General features: G+C 46.1%; 1 protein-coding gene across 23 annotated transcripts in view; it reads left to right on the forward strand.

Moving 5' to 3' along the window:
* DGKI (diacylglycerol kinase iota) overlaps nucleotides 1–26719 on the forward strand; it is a 474617-nt gene that overhangs the window by 85460 nt on the left and 362438 nt on the right. The window lies entirely within an intron of this gene.

The raw sequence follows: 26719 nt of genomic DNA on the forward strand, positions 1-26719 counted from the left end.
GCTATGATGTAGGTCGCAGACGTGGCTTGGATCCTGCATTGCTGTGGCTGTGGTGTAGGCAGGCAGCTGTAACTCCTATTCTCCCCCTAACCTGGGAGCTTCCATATGCTGTCGGTGTGGCCCAAAAAAGCAAAACAAACAAACAAACAAACACCACCAAAAAAAAAAAAAAATCTTGAGCAGGTTATGAAGCACTTTGTGAATACTTGGATAGGAAAAGAATGGTCCCAATGCAAACCCTGGCTCAGTGAGAATGTATTGCCCACAGAGCATGATTTCTTTTCAGGAAATTTAAAAGTTGCAAAGCCTTAAATAGAGCAAATACAGCAGATACGGTATGTCTGGGCTTCAGCAAGACGTTTGATGGTATTTGTGTTGTCACTTTCCACCCAAAGCTTCCTAGACAAGATCAGTAAATGTGAACCTATAGAGAGGAAGATCAGGTAGCATCACCCCATTTGCACAACTTCTTCAGGGTCCTTACAACCAGTACCTCACAGGAGGAAGATTTCTCCTGTGGACTCTATATATTGGGACTTTTAAAATCATAACTTAGATGAGGATAAAAAGAACATGGAGAGCAAAATTTTAAGGGATCTGAAGTTGGGAGGGATAATGAATACCTTGGTTGGGATAAGATTTCAGAGATCTGAATGGTTGAGACAATGAATCTAAACCCCACAGGGATCATTCTCTGTCACTCCCTCAATAATATAAAGTTCTCTGGTGGCCAGGAAGTGGACTAGGTGCTGAGATTAGAAAATAGACACCTATAAGAAAGAAGACCAAGAAGCTGACAGCATCCTATAATGACACTTTCAGGGAAGTGAGCCAGGATGCTGGAGGGGCACAGAGGAAATGAACTTTATGAGGCTTAGGGTGGTGTGGGGCTGGGGGAAATATTGAACCAAGGAAGGCCTCCTGGAGAAGGCGATGTTTGAACGGTTTAGAAGATTGAGGAGAAGTTAGTTGTGTGATCAGTGTTGGGCTGAGGGTGCTCCACCTGCAAGGAGCAGCATTTATAATGGTGTAGTGACCAGGAGCTGTAGGAACCGGGTGTGAGACGACACGGAAAACCAGGGGACAGAGGCCATCAGTGGCAGGAGACTGAACAGAGAGGTGTGTTTTGCCTTCTCCTCGCTCTTTTGCTCCCTGCTGCCGACTTATGGAATGTGAGAGAATTTTCTAAAGAGAATAGTTACAACACAAAGGACACACTCTCTGATCTTGGAGGCCGGCCTTTTCCAAACTTCTGGATCATGAGAATCAACTGGAACTTGTTAAAAATACTGTCTCTCGGGTCCCCTCTCTTGGAGAATCTGATAGCAGTTAAAGTGTGACGCAGGTATTTTAAAAAAAACCAACAGTTAAGTTTGGGAAATACTGTTGCAGACCATGATGAGTGATTGAAGATTTATTTATTTATTTATTTACTTTATAATTTTTATTTTTTCCATTATAGTTGATTTACAGCATTCTGTCAATTTCTACTGTACAGTAAAGTGACCCAGTTATATATATATATATATGTATATATACTCCTTTTCTCACATTATCCTCTATCCTGCTCCATCGCAAGTGACTAGATGTAGTTCCCTGTGCTGTATAGCACGATCTCATTGCTTATCCACTCCAAAGGCAATAGTTTGCATCTATTAACCCCAGACCCTCAGATCATCCCACTCCCTCCCTCTTGGGAACCACAAGTCTGTTCTCCAAGTCCATGAGCTTTTTTTCTGTGGAAGGGTTCATTTGTACTGTATGTTAGGTTCCAGATATAAGTGATATCATATGGTATTTGTCTTTCTCTTTCTGACTTGCTTCACTCAGTATGAGAGTCTCTAGTTCCATCCATGTTGCTGCAAATGGTAAGATTTAATACAAAGAAGAAACCTGATGCTGTTGGCATTAAAATGGGTTGTTCTGGCAGCAGTGTAAGGCATGATTTGAGAGGGGTAAATACTTTTGATAACCTAGGCCTGAAATAATGCGTGCCTAGAAAAAGCTGTTAATAGTAGACAGTTTAGATGGGCTTGCAGGAGTCTGAAGTAAAGCTTATTGGATTTGGTCATTACCTGGATATAAGGGATGGGTGAAAACCATTTTTCTGGCTTGGCTTACCAAGTGGTACCATTCACTGGGACAGAATACACAGATGGAGGGTTCTGCTTGGGTCACACTGAATTCAAGCTGCCTTTGACACATCTAAGTGGAGATATCCAACTGCTAGATATATGGGCTGGCGTCTAGCAGAGAAGTTCAACTGAATGTGAAGATCTGATGGTCTCTCGTGCATGGTGGTTGCTAAAACTATCTCGGCTGTAGCTGAGATTGCCTAGGGAGCGTGCTTCCAGTCAGAGGAGCAGAGCTCTGACATAGTCTATCCTGGAAAGCTGGTGAGCTATTCACAAAGGAGCCTGACTGGGAGGGCACGTGGGGAAAGGAGGAGAAAGTGGTAGAGGGTTTCAAGAAGAGAATTAACAGGAGTTCCCATTGTGGCTCAGTGGAAACAAATCTGACTAGTAACCATGAGGACGCAGGTTCAATCCCTGGCCTTGCTCAGTGGGTTAAGGATCCAGCATTGCCGTGAGCTGTGGTGTAGGCCGGCAGTTGTAGCTCCAATTCGACCCCTAGCCTGGGAACCTCCATATGCTGCAGGTGTGGCCCTGAGAAGCAGAAAAAAAAAAAAAGAAGAAGATTAACAGCTGCCTTGAATGCTGCTAAGGGGTCCAGGTAATAATGTTAGTCAATGGTAATTTTTTTGAGTGCTTTCTATAAATGGATATCACTTTGGTTTTTTTACCTGTGTTTTTTACATGAGGGAGTGCCATGGCTAAAAGACTAAAGAGTGTCTACTGAATTTAACAACAGGGAAGTTCTTAGTAGCCTGGGCTCTGCCACGGTACTGGAGGAAACCACTGTCAGTGGATTGACTGCAAAGCAAGAAATGGAAATAGGAGTTCCCGTTGTGGCTCAGTGGAAACATGGCTCTGACTGGTATCCATGAGGACGCAGGTTCGATCCCTGGCCTTGCTCAGTGGGTTAAGGATCTGGTGTTGCCGCAAGCTGTGGTGTAGGTCACAGATGTGGCTCAGACCCCATGTTGCTGTGTGTTGTGGTGTAGGCCAGCGGCTGTAGCTCTGATTCGACCCTAGCCTGGGAATCTCCATGTTCCGCTGATGCTGCCCTAAAAAAAGAAAAAAAAAAAAGGCAAGAAATAGAGACAAAAAGGGAAGACAGCTTCCAAAAGGGGAGATCAGTAGGCAGTAAGTAGAGGGTAATATGGGGTCCAAAGGCATTTTGTTTTAAGGTGGGAAATTGTGTTTACATGTTAAGGGGAAAGAGTAAAGAAAGATAAATTGGTTTAAGATTCAAGAGACTGAGGAAATTTTGGTTGGATTAAGATCCTGAAGTGTTCTCACTGCAAAAAAAAAGAAAAAGAAAAAAAAAGAAAAAGAAAAAGGAAAAAAAAGAACAAAAGAATGAAAGGAAGGAAAGAAAAATGTAATGATGTGAGCTGAGAAATACATTGATTAGCTCGATCATGATGATGATGTCACAAAGTCTACATATATTAAAACATCAAGTTGTACACCTTAACTATCTACAATTTTTGCTTGTCAATTAGACCTCAATAAAACTGGGGACAAAAAGATCCCTAAGAGGCAGGAGGTTGTTGAGTCCAGGGCAGCCAGAAGGGCATTGCCCTGGACCAGAGGAGGAAAGTCATTTCTCCAGCCTGGAGGATGAGGGCTGCAAGGAGAGGATGGGAAAGGCAGGAGAAGAACGGTCTCTTTAGCATGGAGCCTTCTTCTTCGGGTCACTCCCTGGATGGCATTTGCCAACCTCAGCAGGCCTGTCAAAGAACTTTTCTAGGCATCAGCCTCTCTTTGTTAACCCAAATTGTTCTCAGTGAACTTTAGTCCTGCTGGCTCCTTTTGCTCCTTTCTCTCTCTGTGTCTAGAATTTGTGTGGTACTTCCATTTTCAGTGTCTGGTTGTTATTGTCATGAGTGGTACTTTTCCATGTAGGAGCATGAAAGAACACTCTCCTGATAAGATCTTTGGACTGGAGAGGTGGGAAGGGATCAGCGACCAGGGTCGGTTTCTGGTTCCTTCTATCCCTCAGGAGGGAAGGGCAGGAGGATGGGGAGGGAGGGAGAGAAGCACTGAAGGACAGGGAGGTTGGGTCATCGTGAGGTAGGCTGGAGCGAAGTCAGCTTGTTTAACAAGCAAAGCAGACAAAGATTAGAGTCACCATGACAACAGGCTCCTGGCAGAGGCACTCAGGATTTGGAGAGGAGGCAGGGGGGTGGAAGGAGTTGGCTGGGTAGAAGCCCAGAGTTTTGGAAAATGCCATTTCTCCCTTTAGGGCTCTTGGATGTTACAGAAATCACCACAGTCACCCCCAGAGCCTGGAAGGGAAAGGAGAGAAAGGGAGCAGGGGGTTCTTGGCAGGTGAGGTGGGCTCAGCTGATTCAAGGAAAGAGAGTCACCCATGAGGATAATTAGGGTCTGAGTGGGGGTGTGGAAGAGGATTGGGCGTGGTCAGCATTCCTTCCCTCTGAGGATGCTCAGAGTCTGTGTGTGTGTGTGTGTGTGTGTGAGTTCACGTTAATGCAGCCTCTTCCCCCAGTCCAGGCCTGTAATTACCTAAGAATTCCTTGGAAGTCTTTTGCCCTTGTCGTGACTTTTCCAGCTGCTTGAGACTCTCCATCAAGTAGAAGGTAGATGTTTTAAAAAAATATCTGAGTGCAGTTGTTCCTTTCAGAGTAAGATCAGAGCACCTGAATGGGAAAGGTAAGAACCTGTCATGACCGCAGGCGACGCGCTGATTGTCCCCTCGTCACGCCCAGTGTGATCTCAGACAGCATCATACCACCAGCTCTGCCAGGAAGGGACCTCCCTCCTTGACCTCCTATCAGTTTGCGAGGTGCTTAGCAAATAGGGCTTCAGCGTCCGCTTCCTCCTGTTCTAACAGACTGTCCCTTTCAGGCTCTCCCTCCAGAAACAAATGCTGCCGGCCAATTGGGACAGACTGGGGCCTGAGATGCCTCACAAACCTCAGGGAGATCTGGGCACTAAGCTTCACCCTGGGGCCCTTAGAATCGTGTTGGTGCCATAGACCTAGTAATCACAGATGGCCTTGCTGAGATTTTGCAGTTTTGACAGGGGAGGTGGTGGTAAAGCGGATCCATATCCATTTCCAAACCTCTTTCCCTCCAAATAAGCATGTACAGTTCAAGCTATTGGGAAAAGAAGGTTCTTTTGCACAAAGGAAAGTCAAAACCAGAGACACAGGGCTTGAGCTCTTTGTCCTAAGCTGTCATAAATGGCTGTGAAAAGAAAAAACATAATGAAGACTGATGTTCCCAGAGCGCCGCGAAGCTCTGTTTCAAAGCTTGGAAGAGTGTGCATAGTTCTCCAGTTCTGCTGTAAGCCTAAAACTCATCCTTTTCTTTTTTCAGTGGAAAACTGACTTCTGCCAGGTAGATACAGTCATCTTGTTCTTCTCAGCTACACGATAACTCATAAACAAGTCTATCTGTCCAGCTTTGATGCAAAGAGTTCCCAGAGCCCAGGGAAAACAGTCTTGAGATCTCCTTGACTTAGAGAGATTTCCTGAACCGGTGACTTCAGTCTGGCTCCATGTTGAAAGTACCAGGCAAGGGAATAAAAGCATGTGCTATTGGAGGTAACTGGCTAAGTAGCCCAAGTGGAGGGGACACAAAGGAGACGCAGATAGAAAATGGGTCAGGCGGTTTCCTTTGCGTGGGAATTGCATTAGGAAAATTCAGGAGGATTTGGGGGAAGGAATGGAGAAATGGTTCTATAATCGAGGGTGAAACACATTGATTTACTCACCCGATGACCTCTTGCAAATCACCCATCTCACTGTATAGACACATGTGCATATACAAACCCATGCACCCATCTGCACACATCCACACCCACACCCACATGTCAGCCCAGCTGCAAAAAGGAAATTCAGTTTTACTCATTACAATTACTGGTTCATTAGTTCATCTCACAAGCATTTATTGAACATTTACTGTGGCTGGATGCTGAGCTAGACCAAGGGAAGGAGCATGAAAATGGGCACAACATTTGTTTTCTGCCCTCAAGGAGTTTATAGTTAGTAGGGAAGACAGACCTGCAAAGGTGCAGTTGAATTACAGGATGGTGGATGCTGTCCTAGATGGAGAGTTGTGTAAGCTGGCTGTGGGGCAAGGATGATCCACTCTCTCGGGGGGAATAAGAAAGATGCATTAATCAGCACCCGCTGCTGTAACAAAACATCACAGGCTGGGTGGTTTAAATAACAGAAACTCATTTTCTCACACTTCTAGAGGTTAGAAAGCCCAAGACTAAGGTTCCAGCAGGTTCTAGTTTCCAGTGAGAGCTCTCTTCCTGGCCTGCAGACAGCCACCATCCTGACGTGTCCTCACGTTGCCTTTTTCCATGTGTGCACGTGGAGGGAGGGAAGGGGAAAGAGGGAGAGGGCGTTCCCTTGTTATCTCTTTCTTCTAATTTTATGGGGTCATGGCTTGACTCTTAGGACCTCATCAACCTCATCCAACCTTAATTACTTTCTTAAAGGCCTCATCTCCAAATACAGGCATGATGGGAGTTAGGGCTTCAACATACGTATTCGGGGTGGGGGGGCACAAACATTTAGTCCATTAACAGAAGGCTTCTGGAGTTCCCGTTGTGGCTCAGCAGAAACGAACCTAACTAGTATCCATGAGGATGTGGCTTCAATCCCTGGCCCTGCCCAGTGGGTTAAGCATCCTGCATTGCTGTGAGCTGTTGTGTAGGTTGCAGATGTTGCTCAGATCCCATGTTGCTGTGGCTGTGGCCTTGGCTGGCAGCTACAGCTCTCTTTTGACCCCTAGCCTGGGAACTTCCATATGCCGAGGGTGCGGCCCTAAAACAAACAAAACAGAAGGCTTCACAGAGCAGATGACAGTTGAAATATATCTTTAAGAGTGAAGAGGTAGTCAAAGGAGAAGGGGGATGCAGTCCTCCTCCCCCAAAGAAAGACGTGAAGGGAAGAAGGAGCTTTAAGCCTTTGGGAAATGGTGGGTAATTTAGGATAGCTGGAAGGGGGGAGGGAAGTGGGAGAAGGGACACATCAGAGGGCTTAGGCTGACCTTGCAGGTGATGAGGAACTGCTGATTAATCTTAAGGCCAGAGCAAGTGTCTAGCCTCACTGACAGTAGGAAGTTGCCAGCAGGCATGGCAGTGTCTTTAACCAGTGTGGTGGCAGCTCAGGGGGTGGGAGGCCAGGCTGGATTTAGTGACTGAACGGGAGGAATGACCAAGATGGGAGTGTTAAGATTTCCTGGTTGTGGCTTGAATGAGTTTTTCTCGTCGTAGGTAAAGGTAGGGGGCAGGGCTAACAGGACAGATAATCGGCACAGTTTTAGGTATTTTGAGTGCAAGCCGTTCACTTCTATTTAGCCGGTCAGAGCGAGGTCTCAGACCGAGATTAAATGTTGGGTCTCTTCTTTGTGGGAGATTAGCAAGCTCACGGGAGTGGGTGACTTCTAGGAAAATCATGTGGGGAAGAGAGGAGAGCTGTGCCCAGATTCCCAAGAGTTAAGGAAGGAGGAAGAGAAGCCTGAGAAGGAAAGGGGGTCAAAAAATCAGGAGTGAATCATGGAGGGAAGTGGAAGGAGGAAATTGTGGTAAAGAGAGGAGGTGGTTACCAGCGTGAGTAGCTGCAGAAGGGACTGAGACGTCAATAGAATCCCGCCCTTGGGGGCAAACTGGTGGCTTTGGTGAGAGGTTTCCCCGGAGCGGGGAGGGGGCAGCCTGTGGACTTCAGAAGGATGAGAGCCTGAATGCAGCCTTAAATGGGGCAGAAGGGAGTGTGGGAACCCAGGAAAGGGAGGTCAGCAGAGTCAAAGGGCACCTCTCCTTCATTTTTGAGATCCTGGAGAGTGTTTCCCGATAAACTGCAGAGAAGAAGCAAATACAAAAGGGAAATATGTAAGGCAAGTGAAGAAATAAGCGAACGGGTTATATGTGTAGAAACATGTCCAAAATATATACAGTCCACATGGTAGAGAGAGAAAGAAAATGGGTGGTCTGCGTTAAGAGAAGGGGAAAACTGATGGGGTAGGTATTGGGAAAGGGAGGAGGGGGAGGGGAGGGAAGAGAGAGGAGTGGGGAGGAGAGGGGAAGGAAGGGGGGAGAGTGAGAAGGGGAGAGGGGAAGGACAGGGGAAGGAAGAGAGAAGGGGGAGGGGAGGAGAAAGAAGAGAGGGGGGAGGGATGGGAAGAGAGGGAGGAGGAGGGTAAGGAAGAGGGGGGAGGGGTGGGAGGAGGGGGAGGGAAGGAAGGGGGTGGGAAGGGGAAGGGAGGGGAAGGAAGAGAGGGGGAGGGGAGGGAAGCGAGAGGGGGCGGGGAAGGGGGGGAAGGGAGAGGTGTTGAGCTATGCTTGTGAACACTGTGTTAATCAACTCAAATCTACTCAATGTAGTTTCTGAGGAAAGTTCATTTTAGAATTGGAATTTAAATTAAAAAAAAAAAACCTCATGAGTCTAAATACTTAGTCTTTTAGATCCTAGAGATGGATGAAGTTAAATAGCTCTTTTAGGAACAGCACTGCATGGAAAATAACTGGGTTTACCCAGCTAAGTTTAGCATATAAAGCTCTTTACTGAATGGCTTCTTTGTCAACCTCAGGCTGGAGGAGTTCAATTCCTTTTTATTGGTGAATTCCTTAATTGGATTTTGTTTGCCGATCTTACTTTCTCACATTGTAAGATTTTAATAAATCATTATAATCATTCCCTTATGTCTTGCAAAACTAACCTTTCTGACGGTTCCCGAATGATTTTTTTTCCCCCGTGTTTGCATCATGGGATTATCAGTGTAGCTTACAAATGAATCAGAAAAGGGCTGTGCAGCCAAGGGTGGATTTCCACTGCTTCCTAGGTGTGAACTCAGGGCACCATAACCAGGAGCCCTGAGGTCGTGCCTGACGGGGAGGGCACAGCGGGGTCTCGGCATATTACCTCGTGTCTGGATTATTGATGACGTGCTCTGCTTAGAAACAGCGAGAGTGTCGTCTCTACATGGTTATTAAGGCCTCTGCAGGAAACAGGTTTATTGGTGATATGTGTACACTGTGGCTCTATTGCTTTCTTAGCCCTGATTCTTCTCTGTTACTTATTGTTGGTGACTGGGTCAAGAAGAACTTTTTTTGTGTGCTTATGTGTCTTTTTTAGGCCTGCGCCTGCAGCGTGTAGAAGTTCCCAGGCTAGGGGTAGAATCAGAGCTGCAGCTGGCAGGCTACACCACAGCCATAGCAAGGCCAGATCTGAGCCACATCTGTGAACCCCACCACAGCGCAAAGCAATGCCGGATCCTGAACCCACAGAGCAAGGTCAGGGATTGAACCTGAGTCCTTACGGATACTAGTCAGCTTCGCTACTGTCGAGCCACAATGGAACTCCCAAGGAAGACCTTCTTATTTTGTTTGACTGATGTGCTTGGTGAATACCTGGCTCAACACATACCTCTTCTAAGAACCTTCCATGATGGACCTCCTTTTGCAAGTTTGGTGGGGGACTCTCTCAGTCCCCCGTTTTGGAACCAGACCATGAATCCAAGCCTTTTCCTTCACATTTCTGGTGTTTTCCAGTTTGCTGCTGTGCTGGTAGATCCCTACACTTGGCATTCATACTGTCAGCTTCTGCGATCCTGGAATGTAATGATTTCTTACCGTAATTGCGGTTGCTTGGATCTCCTTCTGGTTTCTGTCCATCTTTGTTTTTGCCTGCTCTTCTCCAGGACATGTATCAGGAGAGGGTGACCTTCCCCAGGGCCTGACAACTTTCACAGCCTCCTTGTTGTTGGTGGAGCTTTGGGGAAGCTGGGGTGACTTTGGAGGATGGGCAGTTCTAGCATTTTTCGGACGAGACGTCTTATTTGGCAATTTGATGCCCTCAAGAGCATTTGGATCGATTTGTTTCCAGTTTGTTCCATGTGTGAGTCATCAAGACAAAGTTCTCAACCTAGACGTAGAGGTAACATGCAGGCCTGAAAAGCTTTGTTCATGTGCTTTTGTTCTCTGTCCCCGTCTGCCCGCATCTCTTCCAAAGGCAACCGTCATGAGGCCAGATGAGAAAAAATAGGCTTTAGATGGGAAGGCAACGCTCTTAATTGAATCTCGGCCCTGGACTGGCTCCCACGTTTGGTGCTGAACCCTTAGGAGGAAGGGTGGTGAAAGGGCTTGTGTGCTTGTCATTTTTCCATTTATATTTCGGTTTGGAATTGGGTTTTGCTCCTTGAGACCAAAGAAAGCTTGATTAATGCCTCACGAGCCTGGCCCCTCCGTTTTTTCTCCCTCTTTCTCTCTGCAGCACCTGACCTGCTGTCCCTCATTTCAAGTCCTCCCAGGGCCAAGGACACATGTGTTTACTCATGTGAGTGGATCCTTATAAAAGCCTGGAACCAGAAATGCCCTCGAGAGCAAAATGTAGAAATAAAGTACCTAAAAAAGAGAAAGAGATAATATGGGAGGAAGAAGGCAAACGTTTTAAGGCATGTGTTTTTTGGAGCGTTTCTGCGGCTTCTGTTAAACAAGCCTCCAAGTGCCCGCACCTGTGATGTTTTTAATTTTGCCCCCAAATGGGGAGAGGCAGCCTCTTCCCAGCCCCCTGCTGTCCACTGACGTCACTCCTGGGGCTGGGGCTGCCCTGCGAAGCCAGCTCTCCCAAGGACCCAGGAAGCTGCTGTTTCTGCCTCTGCCTTCTTTGCTCAGAAGTTGGCAAATGCTGGTTGTGTGGCTTGTCTATTTATAGTAGGCACACGTCTAACCACCTTGTTCTTTTCTTAGCATCGGCTTGACGGGCTATCAATTATCCATGAGGTGAATGACAACACCGGCGAAGTTATTTGAGGCAGGTGCCCTGAGGTGAGGGGAGGGGGGCGGAGGTCACATGGGGACAGCTCCGGATGAAAAGGGTAAAGTAGACACTCCTTGCTGCATCTCAGCCAGTGCATGGTTCTGGATGCCTGAGCTGGTTGGCGGGCAGCCTCTGAATCCTGCCCTTTTTACCTGGGCCTGATTTCCTAAGAAAAGCCCGTTGGAAAAATGCGAGTCCCAGCCTGTGAAGGCAGTGATCTCCTTGCAGAGGAGGTCATTTTTGTTATAACCTCAAAGCCACAGGATGGGCGGCGTAAGGCCCGATACAGAGGGAGCTCTGGAAGATGGAGCAGAGGAGGCAGGGCTGGGCTCCCTCCTCCACCTCAGAGCATCTCAGGCGGGGATGAGGCAGCAGCTGGAGGACAGAAACGGGAGTGCCCAGGGTGACCTGTGGGTTCTCTCTGGCCCAGCAAGGATGCTGCCCTTCCTCCTGCCTCTCCTCTCCTCCACTCTCCCGCTTCCTTCTCCTCCTCTTCCCCCTCCTCCTCCTGCTCCCTCCTCCTCCCCTTCCTGCTCCTCCTCTTCTTATCCCTCCTCCTCCTCTCTCCCTCCTCCTCCCGCTCCCTCTCCTCCTCCCCTCCCTGCTCCCCTCTCCTCCTTGCCCCCTCCTCCTCTCCCTCTTCATCCTGCTCCTCCTCTTCCCCCTCCTCCTCTTCCTGATCCTTCCTCCTCCTCCTTTTCCTGCTCCTCCTCCCCCTCCTTCCTGACCTCTCCTTCTCCTCCCTGTTCCGTTCTGGCTCCCTCTCCCTCCTCCTTCTCATCCTGCTCCTCTTCCTTTTCTTCCTTTCAAAAAAATACTGTAACAGAAACATTGATTGTCTCATTCCAGTGTCACTGGCTGCCCTGGTGTCATTTTCTTATTTATCTGCCATCCGTTTGAGGTTGCTCTGTGGGCACTGGTGGGATTTGCACCAGAGCTGCTATAATGATGCCGATGTCACTGCTGCTTTAACACCAAAAACTGAATTGCTCATGAAGGTGGTGGGAGAGGGACTTGGGCCTTTTCTCTAGCCTCATGGTATCACCCCACATCTTCTGGCCACCTCAGACTGTGAACCTGAAGGAGAGGAAGCCTGAGCTTGAGTCAAAGCGAACGAAAGCGAATTCGCGCAACGTTTTATCGGCCTCGCCGTTGGGTTAGAGCTTAGACCTTTTCCTCTCTAGGTTTTCTCTGCTCTCTTCCTCCTGCTTCTCTTCTATTCTTTTTGGCGATGAGGGGCTAAATTGCCCTCTGGATGTGTACGCGTACAGACTCCTTGGGGACAGAGCAGCTGGGTCCTGAAAGGCCTTGGAATTCTTCCTGAATACGCGTGGTGGGTGCTCCCACAGTCGCTGGCAGACTCTCACAGGGATCTCGGCTCCAAGTCTAATGCCATCTGCCCAGCTAATCCACTTTCTGGGCCCGTGTCTAGCGCCAGAGAACGTCTGGGTCTGTGAGTGTCCTGGTGCCATTTAAACCAGCTCCAGGTTCCTGGGGATCCGTTTGCAGCCTTTGTTGTCTTTTGGCGCAGCCACCCCATCTTTCCCTTTCCCCTCCGTGGTCAGACCACTCAGGTTTACTTGGTTTATTATTTAGAGACCTCACGGGGAGGGGTTGAGATGCTTACTCTGAGATGGCGTGCCAAGCTTCCCACTGAGTAGTGTGTTGTGTGTGCGTGTGTGCGTGCGTGTGCACGTGCACACGCACGCACACGTGCCTGAGTACACCCATGTGCGTTCATGAGCGCTCCTGGCCATCTTGGAAAGATGAGTCTGAGTTGGATGGATCTCTGTTGTAGAAACTGCGGGAACCAAAACAGGTGCACGGTGCCAGGGTCAGTGTCTTGGAAAGGCTGGTGCGTAAAGAACTTTTTCCTTTCGTAGCAGGAAAATGTGGTTGATAAATACTAGACCTTCATGTTTCCTCCTCATAAACTAAAGTCTCCTGTTTTCTTTCATAGACGGAAGTTCGTGAACGAGGACTGTCCCACCCCCCATTTATACCTTTGTGGTGATTGTGAGATTCTGGTCTTTTAAAAATTGTTGTATAGATCATATTATTCTTGAGCGATGGGAGTTTACCACCTGCAGTCTTCAGTAATTTGCCCACTTCTTCCTCTTTGCTTTCCCCCAGCTCTTAGTATTCAGAGAGAAATCTCTTTGGAATAGGCTTTGGGAGATTTTTTATGGGGATAGATTTTGGAAACAGCCACATTTTTAGTCTGAGGGTTATTGTGGCAGGATATAAGATTCTGAAGCATCATAAAGATTGTATGTAATTATGTGCTCAAATCTATATGTCACATAATATTAAATATCGTCCAAGGATTGGCTAGTGCCCAGACATAATCAGTAAACCGAGAAATGTTGCTTCAGTTTTTCCTTTTGTTATTATCCTGTTATTATCGTCTGTTTTCTTAACTTGCTCCTTAAGAGTCTGTATGGGATCAAATGTTTTTTCTTGAGATTGGCCAAGTGAAAACAATTTGTCTTTGTGCTTGTTTTTTTTGTTTGTTTGTTCTAGGGTTTAATTCAGTTGTTGGAAAGCTACAGCTCACAGGTCCATCTGGCCTGGTTTGTAAATAAAGTTTTATTGAAACAAGGGCATATATATATATATATATATATATATATTGTCTGTAGTTATTTTTGTGTGACAACTGCAGAGGTAAGTTGTTGTAGCAGAGCCTCTGTGGCCCACATAGCTGAAAATATCTAGTGTTTGACCCTCAAAAGACATCAGTTGCCACACTTTGGTTTGATTCCCTTTTTTCCTGTACATACTTTCCAAAGTAGGAAGTAGGGGTAGGGAGAGAGAAATTAGGAGTTTGGGATGAACGTAGACGCAGTACTCTATATAAAATCGGTAAGCGACAGGAACCTGCTGTAGAGCGAGGGAACTACACTCAATATGTTGGGATAACCTGTAATGGAAAAGAATCTGAAAAAGAATGTGTATGTGTGTGTATGTATATATGTGTGTGTATGTGTATGTAAAATTGTATCTCTGTGCTGAGGGCCCATTTGCTGCAGGGAACAGCCCACCCCAGCTGTGTCTGGAGTCAGGACGGTCACACATTGTTTCCACTTCTTTGCTGCTATTTATTCACTGCATGTTAATTCACTCACTTAACCATGTTTAATGGGCACTCTTCTAGACAGAGACAGAAGGAAGGAGACCAAGTCCCTCTTCTCATAGCTCTTACATTTGCAGATGCAGAATCAGGGTTGGGTTTTGACGAACCTCAGAAATTGCGATTCTTCTCGTGCAGAGTGATGAGGCCGATAAACTCTAACATCTCTTTCAGCTCCACGTCCCGTCTGTACCGCTTCCCTCTCCACCCCCACCCCCACCCCTGCCTCTGCCTACAATTGACGGATTATTATGTTCAGCTAAAGCTATAACAGACAACCAGGATTTTTTGGGTGGTTTTTTGGTTTTTTGACCACGCCTGTGGCATATGGAAGTTCCTGAGCTAGGGACTGAATCCGAGCCACAGGGAACAACCTGTGCCACAGCTGCCGCAATGCCAGATCCTTAACCTGCTGCGGCACAGTGGGAATTCCACAACCAGGATTTTTTAAGCAGCCAAAGACAAGTGGCATGAGAGGGAGAGAGAAAACAAGAATTCTTTAGCTCCGTGATAGGGTGGGCCAGGCGGGTGGTTAGACACCTTTGTCACCTGTGAGCTGTTGTGTAGCAGTGGTTTGAGGGGGACCGTGCTTGGAGAAAGTTAACGGTACCACAGAAACGATAGAGGGTAAAAATAGCTAGGAAAGGGGAGGGGGAGGGCAGAGAGCACCATAGTCTCGTCCTTTTTTTTTTTTTTTTGTCTTTTTTAGGGCCGCACCTGAGGCACATGGTGCCTAGGGGTCGAATTGGAGCCACAGCTGCCAGCCTACACTACAGCCACAGCACTGCCAGATCCAAAACGCATCTTCGACCTACACCACAGTTCACGGCAACACCAGATCCTTAACCCACTGGGTGAAGCCAGGGATCGAATGCTCAACCTCATGGTTCCTAGTCAGAATCGTCTCCACTGTGCCACGACGGGAACTCCAGTCTTGTCCTATTTTAGTGTTCTGCTCTTGTGCATTTTGCAAATTGAAGAAGAAGTAATAGCTATTTTATGATTTGAGCATGGAAAAAAGAGAGAGGGGCTGTTGTAGTTATATGGAGTTAAGAATCTTGTTTTATAAGTTTATTGATAATAGAATGCTAGGGCTGGAAAGGTGATTACACTGATAAATATTTGATGATCACCCTACATCCCAATTGGAAAGAGTGTATACTGTTTTCTCCATAAATAACCCTGTAGTCATAACCTGCCTGTCAATATTTGGTTCAGAAAATATAATCATGGGTTGCTATTATTGTCTGCAAGGCATGACACTAAATTATCTTGTCATCCAACTAAGTTTTTATTGCTCTGTCTTTGCCAGTTTTATTGGAAGAAACCAGTCCCTTGTAAATCATAAAAGGTTAATAATCCAAGTCATAATTTCCTTTCATTATTAGGTGGCTTTAAGACACCCTCTGTCAATTTTTACTAATGTTTTTCTAAAGGTCTTTAAAGAACTGGATCGTGATTTGTGTTATGGGATTATGTTGGGAATGGTGAGTTTAAAATGAATTTCTAATAGTATATAAAGAGCATATGTACTGTCAGACTTTGTGGGAACACAGTATTTCCAAATCATTCCATGTATAATGCTATTTCCATTGCATTTCCTTCTGACCTAAGAACTTCCAAATATAAATGCATCTCTGGTTGGAATGAACAAAAGGAGTAACAAAACTGAAATACAGAATATGATTTAAAGATATTACTGTAATTGTTACTATATACTCTTCATACACATGTATGTGTATGTATACATATGTATGTATATCGAAAAGGCTTAAAGGAAATTTACAAAATAGTCATTTATTCATCCCACAGATATAGTCTACTTGGTGCCAGGTTTTTTTTTGTTTTTTTTGGGGGGGAGCACAGAAACAGCATAAAATAGATAATTGTTCTGCCTCATTGACCTCTTATATTCTAGTATTATTTTTGGGGAAAGGGGAAGCCATGAGGAATTTTTATTTTCTTTTGTATTTTTTTCTGTCTCAATGTTTACAAAGACATTCTATCCTAGTCTGTGAAATGTTAGGATAGATGCCTTGGAGTATGTTGCCCTAACACATAAACCCTGGAATCTCATTGGTTTAGCGCAGCAAAGAGTATTCTTTCCTCCCCACCAAAGTCTGAATCAAGGCTGGACCAGTCCTGGGGGGAGGAAGGCGGGGCTGGAATGCCCTCTACTCTGGGAATGCATGAATAACCCTGCACCTTCTTGACTTGCGGCTGTCCCTGCTCAACGTGTGCTCTTTAATGTGACAGCAAAGGAGAAGAAAGCCAGGTGTTGGCACCCAGCTCTTCAGTGCCTTGACATCGAAGTTACACGAGATGTCACTTCTGCTCACACGCAGTTGTGCGCCTCTAGGAATCCGGCCGCTCTCAAGTGCAGGGGCTGGGAGGAAAGGTTTTGAATGCTTGGGATGGAAAGGAGACCCAGGAATGGGCGAGCAGCAGTAGATTTTATGACAGAGGCTAATAGTAGCTCAACAAATGTTGCTATAACCCAAACCTTCACTAGCCTGTGCTAAAACAGATTAGACTCTGCTTACTTTTTAATCTTATGTGACTGTGACAGGGAACCTCACCAGCCAAATTACTAGAAATAAATGCCTCTTAAACTATTTTCCAGTGATTTGGAGGCATTGGCTGCGTCCTGCCTCCTGGGATTCTCTGAGAGGTCTTTTAGATTTCTGCCTTCTGTCCCCTCATTTCACCCCTCGGCTGACTCTGGTGCTGCTGCGAGGACCCGCCTGGCCTGTCCATCACCCCCCGTGATCACCACTCCCTCCTCTTCTCACGTTTTCCCAGTTTCCGTCAGGACCGCCACCATGAGGCTCACTCATGAGCATGTGCCACAGCCTTGAAGGTAAAGTGTGACCCAGACAGCAGCTTATAGCTGTTGCCAGATGGATTGGGGTGCATGGAGCCCCAGACCTAGCCCTCAATTCCCAGTCTCCTGCTCTGCTGGTTCTAGGCTCTCCTCCCTCTCGCCCCACGGCAGGGACTAGTTCAAGCCTCCGCAGGCTCGCGCATCTCCAGGCTCAAGTGCGGCGGACACTGCGAGGCGGATGTCCCCGGCCTCTTTCAAGGCGTTGATTTTTTGAAACTCTGGCTTACTTCTCCCCAGGATGCTGCCAGGGAGAAACTCATTTCCTTCCAGGGGCGATTTCACAGTGTGGCTTGGCCCCCGTGTCCCTGAAAATGTAATTGACAGTGCCTTAGTCCAAATCTGGATTATTCGGACTCAAATCATGCCCCTGCGGGGACCAGCAGGCTCTCCAGATTGTGTTTTGCCAAGTCTGGATTGCCGTCATGCGGCCTTTCCTCCAGGGCAGGGGGAGGAAGAAGAAGCTTTATTCAGTCCTGACCTTCTAGCTCCAGCTCCATCTTTTGAAAGCAGAAGCCTGGGCCACACAAGCCCAGTGTTGTTGCTGAAACTCGGCCTCTGTCCACGGGTGCCGAATAGAAATGCAGAGACCGAGTTTTGGATGAAGGAGAAAAAATTAGCTTTTATTGCTTTGCCAGACAAAGCAGGCCACGGCAGGCTAATGCCTTAAGACTGTGCCCTCTTTGGGGGAAGAAGTGCAAGGAGGAGGAGAACATTTTCAGATAAGAATCAGGATTGGGGGAGACATGCATTCTTCTTTCTTTGGGGGAATCTCGGTTGTGAGAGCTGGCGTCGGGAGATCTCGGTATGCTCCTGGGATGGTCTTCTGGGTTATTGCCTCGAGTAACAGTACTTGCAAAAAGGACATATCGATCAGAGATTAGAACAAACTAGGAACGTTCCTGAAAAACATCACATGCTCATAGTCTTTAACCCACAGGCAGTTGTGCTCAGGGCGCGTAATCTTTACCTGATGGGTGGTTGTGTTTAGGGTGCCATTAAGCCAGGGAGTGGGACAAGGAAGGACTCTAAGCTGTTCAGTTTTAAAGTATTCATTTCTAAAAGAGGCATAAAGAATATAGCTTTTCTCTTAGGTGTATAAGATGCCTATATCATTATGCGTATCCCTTGAAAGGGATCCAGGATCCTGCCCCAAGGCTGCAGTATTGTTTCTTGACTGTTCCTTCCCCCGATCAGATCAGCAACTGTCTGAACCTGCCCCTAGGAACTCAGGGAAGGCCATGGAGGCTGAATGAGGCCCATTTCCTAAAATCGAGAAATGGGGGACAGAAAGGTTTTTGGGCTCAGCAAACCCACAGGCTCTGCCTGGTTACAGTATCTCAAGAACAAACCAGAATTTCAAGGATTGATCAATTCTCAGTCAGACTTTGGAAAAAACAAAACCACAAAAACGCAAAAATCCCCAAACAGAGTTCTGCCTCTGCAGACACAGTTCTGTTAGCGTCGCCAGTTTCCATTATTAAATACTTAATATTTTAGTGTGAAGTTTTTTTTTTTTTTTTTTTTTTGTCGTTGTTGTTATTTCTTGGGCCGCTCCCGCGGCATATGGAGGTTCCCAGGCTAGGGGTTGAATCGGCGCTGTAGCCACCGGCCTACGCCAGAGCCACAGCAACGCGGGATCCGAACCGCGTCTGCAACCTACACCACAGCTCACGGCAACGCCGGATCGTTTAACCCACTGAGCAAGGGCAGGGACCGAACCCGTAACCTCATGGTTCCTATTCGGATTCGTTAACCACTGCGCCACGACGGGAACTCCTAGTGTGAAGTTTTTTACAGTGGATGTCTTCTTTGAGTTGAGGCTTTCTAAAGAATGGGAAGGCACTCGTAGCCTGAATCAAAAGCCTACTAAAGTGGTCCTTTCCATATCAAAGGCTAATTCTGCCCCCACCCCCAGGCCTTCTGCACTTTATGAGGCAGAAATGCACTAGTGGACATTTTTTCAGGTTTACAGTACTTTTAAAGGCCTGTTCCCACCACATCTCCCTTACATTACGTATTGTGATTATAAGGAAACAGCCATGCATTTTCCATTCTGTATCTTTCCATGCATTGTTTTATTTAATAAACTTCATTATATATAAAATTGTCGTCCTACTAGTGGTCACATCTGGGATCAAACCCTTTCTACTCGTAGTTCACAAACTTAATTTTTCCTTCCCAATTTCGGTTTTTTCCCCCTCACTTACTCTGTTTCTTGCAGTTCTATTCATTGAGTAAAACACAGGTTGTTTACACACCCAGGCTTTCATTTCATGAGCATCTATTTGTGGTTTGCATGTTAGTCTCGTCCTGTGGATCTGAGCTTGGCTCTGCCCCAGAAATGGTTCTTGTCTGCCCAGGGGCTGGTGTGTTAAGGTCTGCGCGTCTGTGGGGTGGAGTGGAGGCCATACGGAGCACCCATGGGCATCCTTGAGTACACCTGGCCATGGCAGTGAGTCCCAGGCTGGCTCATGGGCACTTTTTAAATTGAAGCTCTATTCCTGCCCAGGGCAACTAACCCTGGGGTTCTCTGCTGCTGCTCTGAATGCAAGGGGTCCCTAACTAGGAAGGATTTTAAAGTTCCGTTTCTTTCTTTCGGAGGTTACAGCTGACAGAATCTGAGTGGCAGTAGGTGGGTGGGGGTTGCGGGGGGCCTGAGGAATGGCAGTCATCAGCTCGGGAACAATCTCTGAGCCAAAGATCTGCCTTTGGCATATTGGAGTGTATGAGTTTGTCTCTTTGCCTCCTTGGAAGGAGGTATGCTGTAAATCTGACTCAAGCAGGAACTATTTATGGGTGAACATTGTTGAAGAACAGATATTTTGATTTTCCAGTGAGTACAGGCTTGGTGAGATCGTGTGTTGGGCCACTGAAAGCTTGTTGGGCAGAAATATCTTTTCTCTAACTATCCGAAGGCAAGTATAAATTCTCGACAGAAATCTTTTCAAGAGACTCAAGAGTGTGATTATGTATTGTGTCTGTGCATGTAAAAACATTAACAAAACATAGAGCCTCGTTAGCAGCTCCTATGGTTTGCAGCATCACTATAATCAAGAGATTTTGTGTTAGCTATTGACTGGTCCAGATCACTCAGTGTTGCACATTCATGAAGCTGGACTATCACTTGTTCCGATTTCATGAATGGGCAACACTGGGTCATTTGGACCAGTCAATAGTTAACACAAATAAATCTCTTGATTATAGCGTAACTAGATTCAACTCTGAGCCCACAGGGACTGTCATTCTTAGTGATTTAAATAGATATCCGCGCACAGGTGGTCATGCTTGGCCGGCAGGTTCCATGAGTATTCAGCATCTGTGGTTTTTGTTTGGTTTTATCATTTGGACGCAGACACCTCTCAGAGCCCCGTGTAGTGCTTTCTGATGAAATCTTTCTGTACAAACCACAACCTCTCCGTGATCTGAACAAGAAGGAAAATCAGTGTACGGAGGGACATGACATATTAAGAATCAGAAGCTGGGATAAGCCAGGAGGAACCTCGTGGGATTAACTTTCTTCTTTAAGTTGGATAATGTTTTCTACGTGGCCTCTTTTCAAACCTCAGCATTTCACTTGTCCCTCTGCATTTTTTCTAAGCCTTGCAAGTGTCTGGTGGGTATGAGGAGGCATCTGTAAAACTGCTGGAATGAGTCATACCTCTGTTGTTCATGTACAGAAGAGCGAGCCCGTGGCAGGCTGGCTTTCGCACACTTGCTATCTTTGACTAAGTAAAATCAAGAAGATTCAGAGTACAACCTTCTGTGTGCTCGGCACCCGCTGGATTGCTTGTCCCCTTTTTGGGATTTCTGATCTGATGAGCAGCAAGAAAAGGGAGCAGAAGACTTGTAAGAAGCTCTGATGATGGTGTCCTAGCCCCTGGGACAGATTCTTCATTGGCCTCTTTAAATGTATTTCTCTAACCCTTTAAGTGGAGATTTACTAGCCCTTGGAGATGAGGAAATTGAGGCTCAGAGAGGTTAAACTAATCTGCCCGATTACTCAGAGTATGACCTACTAGGATTTGGACCCAGAGCCACTTCTAAAGCCCACTCTGCTTCCGGTATCCTTGCTGCCTGACACGCAGGATGTGGCTGTCCAGTTGCCTTGCACGTGAGAGTATCCTTGTGCCACGAGGTTGGATGGTCTTTTAAAATGAGAGTTGTAGGCCGAGCATTATGACACCAGAGGCTTTCCAGAGATGTTTCTTTGGTTAACTGTTTGCATCACTTTTGAACACATTGAGCAGCCAAGTTTGAGACTGATTGTTGTGGAAGGAGAGAAGGGTTGGGCTGGTCTAGGTAGTTTCTCCACTTCTTACAGCGAGACCGTCTCTGAGTCTCCAGTTTTGAGACAGGAGGAGTGATTATGGGGAATCCCTGGGCTAGATGGATGCTCCCTGGACACCCACCCCTGCTGAAATGCTTTGGTGGGGGCTGAATTGGAGACACAAGGCAGACAGGCTGAGGCCCTGGGGAGTTTCTTCTGCAGCCTGACCTCAGGCAGCCTCCCTGCGGAGATTTCTCTCATCACACGTCTTGCGTTCATGCCAGACAGCGCTGATTCAGTCTCACTTTTTTCCCAGGCTGATGTGAATTCAGTCAGAAGTGGGAGCTAGAGGAAGCTGGTCTTTCATCCTGAATTAATAACTGAGATATTTTAGATTTCTTCCCCAATTATCTGAATGTCTGCGGTGCTTCTCTCAGACTGCCTAGACAGAATTTGTGCTTGAGTTTGTTGGCATCCTCGATTTCCAAATCCTCTTGTAGGGCTTTAAGTAGAGGAGATGCTCGGTTATCCTTGGCTTGTGAATTACTGTGGGGGGCTTAAACGTCCCTTCATTCCAAGGCAAGCGATTGGTTGATGATCTCTGTTGCAACGAGATGCTTCTCCTTTCCTGCTCCAACCTGGAAAGTCATGATGGAGCAGACTCACTGGGCAACACCAGGAGGAGTAACTCAGTGCCATCCTTCTCTGCAAATGGCCAACTTGATTCTGCAAATGGCAAAAATAGATGGGAAAGCAGATGTTCACTCTCATAGGCTCTACTGACAAAGAGAAAAAATAGGGAAGAAGGAAATCGGGAGGCATGTGACCACAAAGAACTTGCCCTGGACAAACTGGATGGTAAAAGCCTCAGGGAGGACCTAGCAGACACGTTTCGTTAACACTTTTCACATCTGCCAAACCCTTTTAGAGTTACCCTCTCAATGGCCATCCTGGCTACACTGCGTGCTGGGCAAATGGTTGTTCTCCTCACTATGAGAGGCAGGAGAAAGCTAAGGCCAGCCCTTTGGGGGGTTGGCAGGAGAGCCAGGGCTCCACAGAGAAGTCCTGCCCCAGGTCCATAGGAAGCATCTAGGATCTCTTGTTTCTGCCCTTCTTTTTTTTTTTTTTCCCTCTTAGGCAGATCACATTGTATCTCTGAAAAATTTGAGGAAGGCTAAGCTTTTTTTTCCCCTAAACTTTTATATTTAGAGGGTTTTTTTTTTGCCTTTTTTTAGGGCCACACCTGCAGCACATGGAAATTCCCAGGCTAGAGGTCTAATCGGAGAGGCAGCTGCCAGCCTGCACCGCAGCCACAGCAGATCTGAGCCACGTCTTCAAATGACACCACAGCTCACAGCAATGCCAGATCCTTAACCAGCTGAATGAGGCCAAGGATGGAACCCGAATCCTCATGGATCTAGTCAGGGTCGTTTCCACTGAGCCATAACCAGAACGCCTACATTTAGAGTTTTAAATATGGGAGGAGAGCTTAGACTTTGTTTTGTCCATCCTTTCATTTTAGAGATGAAGAAAATGAGACCCAGAGAGATGTGACTTTCCCGGGGTTGGGGAATTCTATGGCCCCGGCTAGCGTATGAGATATCTGGTGTGAATTTACAAAAGCGCACCGTGGGAGAGCACAGCCCTTGGGCACGTGGTTCGGAGAGCCCAGGTGTCTGTGCGGAGGAAGAGATGCCCTTCTCTCAGGTGGATGCAGAGCCAGGTCAACACATGGCTTAGAGGGCTGAGCCGGGCTGGATGTCTGCTCCCCATCTCCTGTCTCTGATGTGCTAACTGCACTGGATGAAGAGGCTCTGCACGGTTTTCCCAGTTCATTTAAAACAGATTTGGATGGAAAACATGGCTGAGGGAGGGGTAAGTTTTCCATTAGGTAGATGAGGTTGTCCATATGCCTGCTAATTGCCCTCATTTAGCGTCAATCAACCAGGCCTGGGGGCTGACGGGCGAATCTTTCCTTTCTTTCTTGAGGTTAAGGGCACGAATAACTAGCATGAAAACAGACCTGCATGGGCTGGCTTGACAGATGATGGGCATATTCAGAATTGTAAAATAACTTAATGAAAGTCTGGCAAACTTCACCATGAGTAGCTAATGAATTGGATGTGAAAAGGAAAGAGAAAACCCCACCTTCTCTAGTATTAAAAAAAAAAAAAGTGTTCATACAAGGCAGGGCTTTCAAGCTTATGTCCATATACAAATGTGCAAAGAGGACATTTCCTCTGGCAGCCAGAATTTTTGTTTGTTTGTTTGCTAATGATTTTTTTTAGTCTTAATTGTAATCAATTTTTATTTCCCCAACACATTTTTTTTCCTACTGTATGGCATGGTGACCCAGTTACGCATACATGCATACATTCTTTTTCCTCACTTTCTCATGCTCCATCATGAGTGACCAGACATAGTTCCTAGTGCTACACAGCAGGATTTCATTGCTAATCCATTCCAAAGGCAATAGTCTGCATCTATTAACCCCAAGCTCCCAATCCATCCCACTCCCTCCTCCTCCCCTTTGGCAACCACAAGTCTATTCTCCAAGTCCATGATTTTCTTTTCTGTGGAAAGATTCATTTGTGCCATATATTAGATTTCAGATATAAGTGATATCATATGGTATTTGTCTTTCTCTTTCTGACTTGCCTCACTCAGGATGAGAGTCTCTAGTTCCATCCATGTTGCTGCAAATGGCATGCTTTTGTTCTTTTTTATGGCTGAGTAGTATTCCATTGTGTCTATATACCACATCTTCCTAATTCAGTTGTCTGTTGGACATTTGGGTTGTTTCCATATTTGGGCTATTGTGAATAGTGCTGCAATGAACATGCGGGCGCATATGTCTTTTTTAAGGAAAGTTTTGTCCAAGAGTGGGATTGCTGGGTCATATGGTTGTTCTATGTATAGTTTTCTAAGGCACCTCCATACTGTTCTCCATAGTGGTTGTACCAGCTTACATTCCCACCACCAGTGCAGGAGGGTTCCCTTTTCTCCACACCCTCTCCAGCATTTGTTATTTATGGACTTATTAATGATGGCCATTCTGACTGGTATGAGGTGGTATCTCATGGTAGTTTTGATTTGCATTTCTCTAATAATCAGGGATGTTGAGCATTTTCTCATGTGCTTGTTGGCCATCTGTATATCTTCCTTGGAGAAATGTCCATTCAGGTCTTTTGCCCATTTTTCAACTGGGTTGTTGCTTTTTTGCTGTTGAGTTGTATAAGTTGTTAATATAGTTTAGAGATTAAGCTCTTGTCAGTTGCATCATTTGAAACTATTTCTCCCATTCTGCAATTTTTCTTCTTGGTTTCCTTTGCTGCGCAAAAGCTTGTCAGTTTGATTAGGTCCCATTGGTTTATTTTTGCTTTTATTTCTGTTGCTTTGGGAGACTGACCTGGGAAAAACATTTGTAAGGTTGATGTCAGAGAATGTTTTGCCTATGTTCTCTTCCAGGAGTTAGATGGTGTCTTGTCTTATATTTAAGTCTTTAAGCCATTTTGAGTTTATTTTCATGCATGGTGTGAGGATGTGTTCTAGTTTCATTGACTTGCATGCAGCTGTCCAGGTTTCCCAGCAATACTTCCTGAAAAGACTGTCTTTTTCCTATTTTATGTTCTTGCCTCCTTTGTCAAAGATTAATTGACCATAGACGTCTGGGTTTATTTCTGGGTTCTCTATTCTGTTCCATTGTTCTGTATGTCTGTTTTGGTCCCAGTACCACACTGTCTTGATGACTGTGGCTTTGTAATATTGCCTGAAGTCTGGGAGAGTTATGCCTCCTGTTTGGTTTTTGTTCCTCAGGATTGCTTTGGCAATTCTGGGTCTTTTGTGGTTCCATATAAATGTTTGGATTTTTTGTTCTAGTTCTGTGAAAAATGTCTTGGGTAATTTGATAGGGTGGCAGCAAGAATTTGGATGGACAAAGTCGGTTTAGTGTCAGTGTTAGTGCTTAAAGCTTACAGATGTAACTTTTCCCCTACGTTACTACAAATGCAATTTCCTAATATGGTATTTTGTATTAGAAGGTAAATGTCACTATAATATTGACAAGTAGTGCATAAGCTTGTTAGTGAACACAGCCCTGTAGGACAGTGATCAGATCCTTCTTGTCAAGGATTGAGCAGGTTTAAGTTCCCCTTTGTATAACTAATTATATTTAAAATGTGAATATTGATTTGTGGGTATGTTGAATGTGTGTCTCCCCTATTCTCTCGGAGTCCATACAGTATACTGGCTAAGGGTGGAAGCTTTGAGGTCTACTTTCAAATTTCTCACTTGGTAGCTATTGGACATTGGTTAAGTTACTTAATCTCTCTGTGCTTTCTTCTGCAGCTATAAGATGGTAATCACCATCTGACATATTTCATTGGGCTGTATATGGAGTGTAATTTTTTTTTGGTCTTTTTAGGGCCAAATCGGAGCTGTAGCCACTGGCCTATGCCACAGCCACAGCAATGCCAGGTCTGAGCTATGTCTGCAACCTACACCACAGCTCACGGCAATGCCAGATCCTTAACCCACTGAGTGAGGCCAGGGATCGAACCTGCGTCCTCATGAATGCTAATCAGCTTCATTTCTGCTGAGCCATGATGGGAACTCCTGAATATGGGGTGTATTAAATGAGATCATTCATGTGGTTGCTTAGCACTGCCCCCAGAACATGGAAGCCCTTGATGAGTATTGGCTGCCATTGTTGATAGATGTAAACGACTGCCTCTGTCTTATTCCTTGTGTTGCTCTCAGAGCTTGTCATGTAGACAAACAGCAGATAGCTGTTGAATAAATTAATGGTCCCATTTCCTCATGGCTCCCGTGCAGTGAAGCCTCAGATCACCAATGATGTGATGTGTGAAGTCAGCCCCCAGGTGGCTGGGCCTTCTCAGTTTGGCGTATCTCTTCTGCACACTTGTCTACCTCCAGACTGATCTGCCTTGACATCAGGCTCTGGCAGGCCTGAGCTCTGGTTCCTAGTCCCTTAAATATGGACAGCTTATGTGTAGAAGCGTTTCAGAGTACGGCATCCACATAATATGTAGGGAAATGGAGATGCAATTTGGGGTGATGAGAAGTGTTGAGGGCACCAAGTCAGGGCTTCTGGCTTCCAGTCCCCAGATGGTCAGTGATAAGATGTCACTTCACTTGCTGTAACTTTGACCTCTCTCTTTTTTTTTTTTTTTGGTCTTTTTTTGGTCTTTTTAGAACCACACCCACGGCATATGGAGGTTCCCAGGCTAGGGGTCGAATTGGAGCTGTAGCTGCTGGCCTATGCCACAGCCACAGCAGCATAGGATCCGTCTGTGACCTACATCACAGCTCACGGCAACGCCAGATCCTTAACCCACTGATCAAGGCCAGGGATCGAACCCGTGTCCTCATGCATGCTAGTCAGGTTTGCTAACCGCTGAGCCACAACGGGAACTCCTGACTTCTTTTTTTTATACAATGAAAGGAATAGCCTCTGTGATCTTCAAGATCCTTTCCTGCTTTTCTATTTATGATA

The sequence above is a fragment of the Sus scrofa genome, chromosome 18, assembly GCF_054392235.1.
Source record: "Sus scrofa isolate SSC_HxYL_T2T_F1_AM1 chromosome 18, Sscrofa_HxYL_maternal_Yorkshire_Landrace_v2.0, whole genome shotgun sequence".
Taxonomy (NCBI): Eukaryota; Metazoa; Chordata; class Mammalia; order Artiodactyla; family Suidae; genus Sus; species Sus scrofa.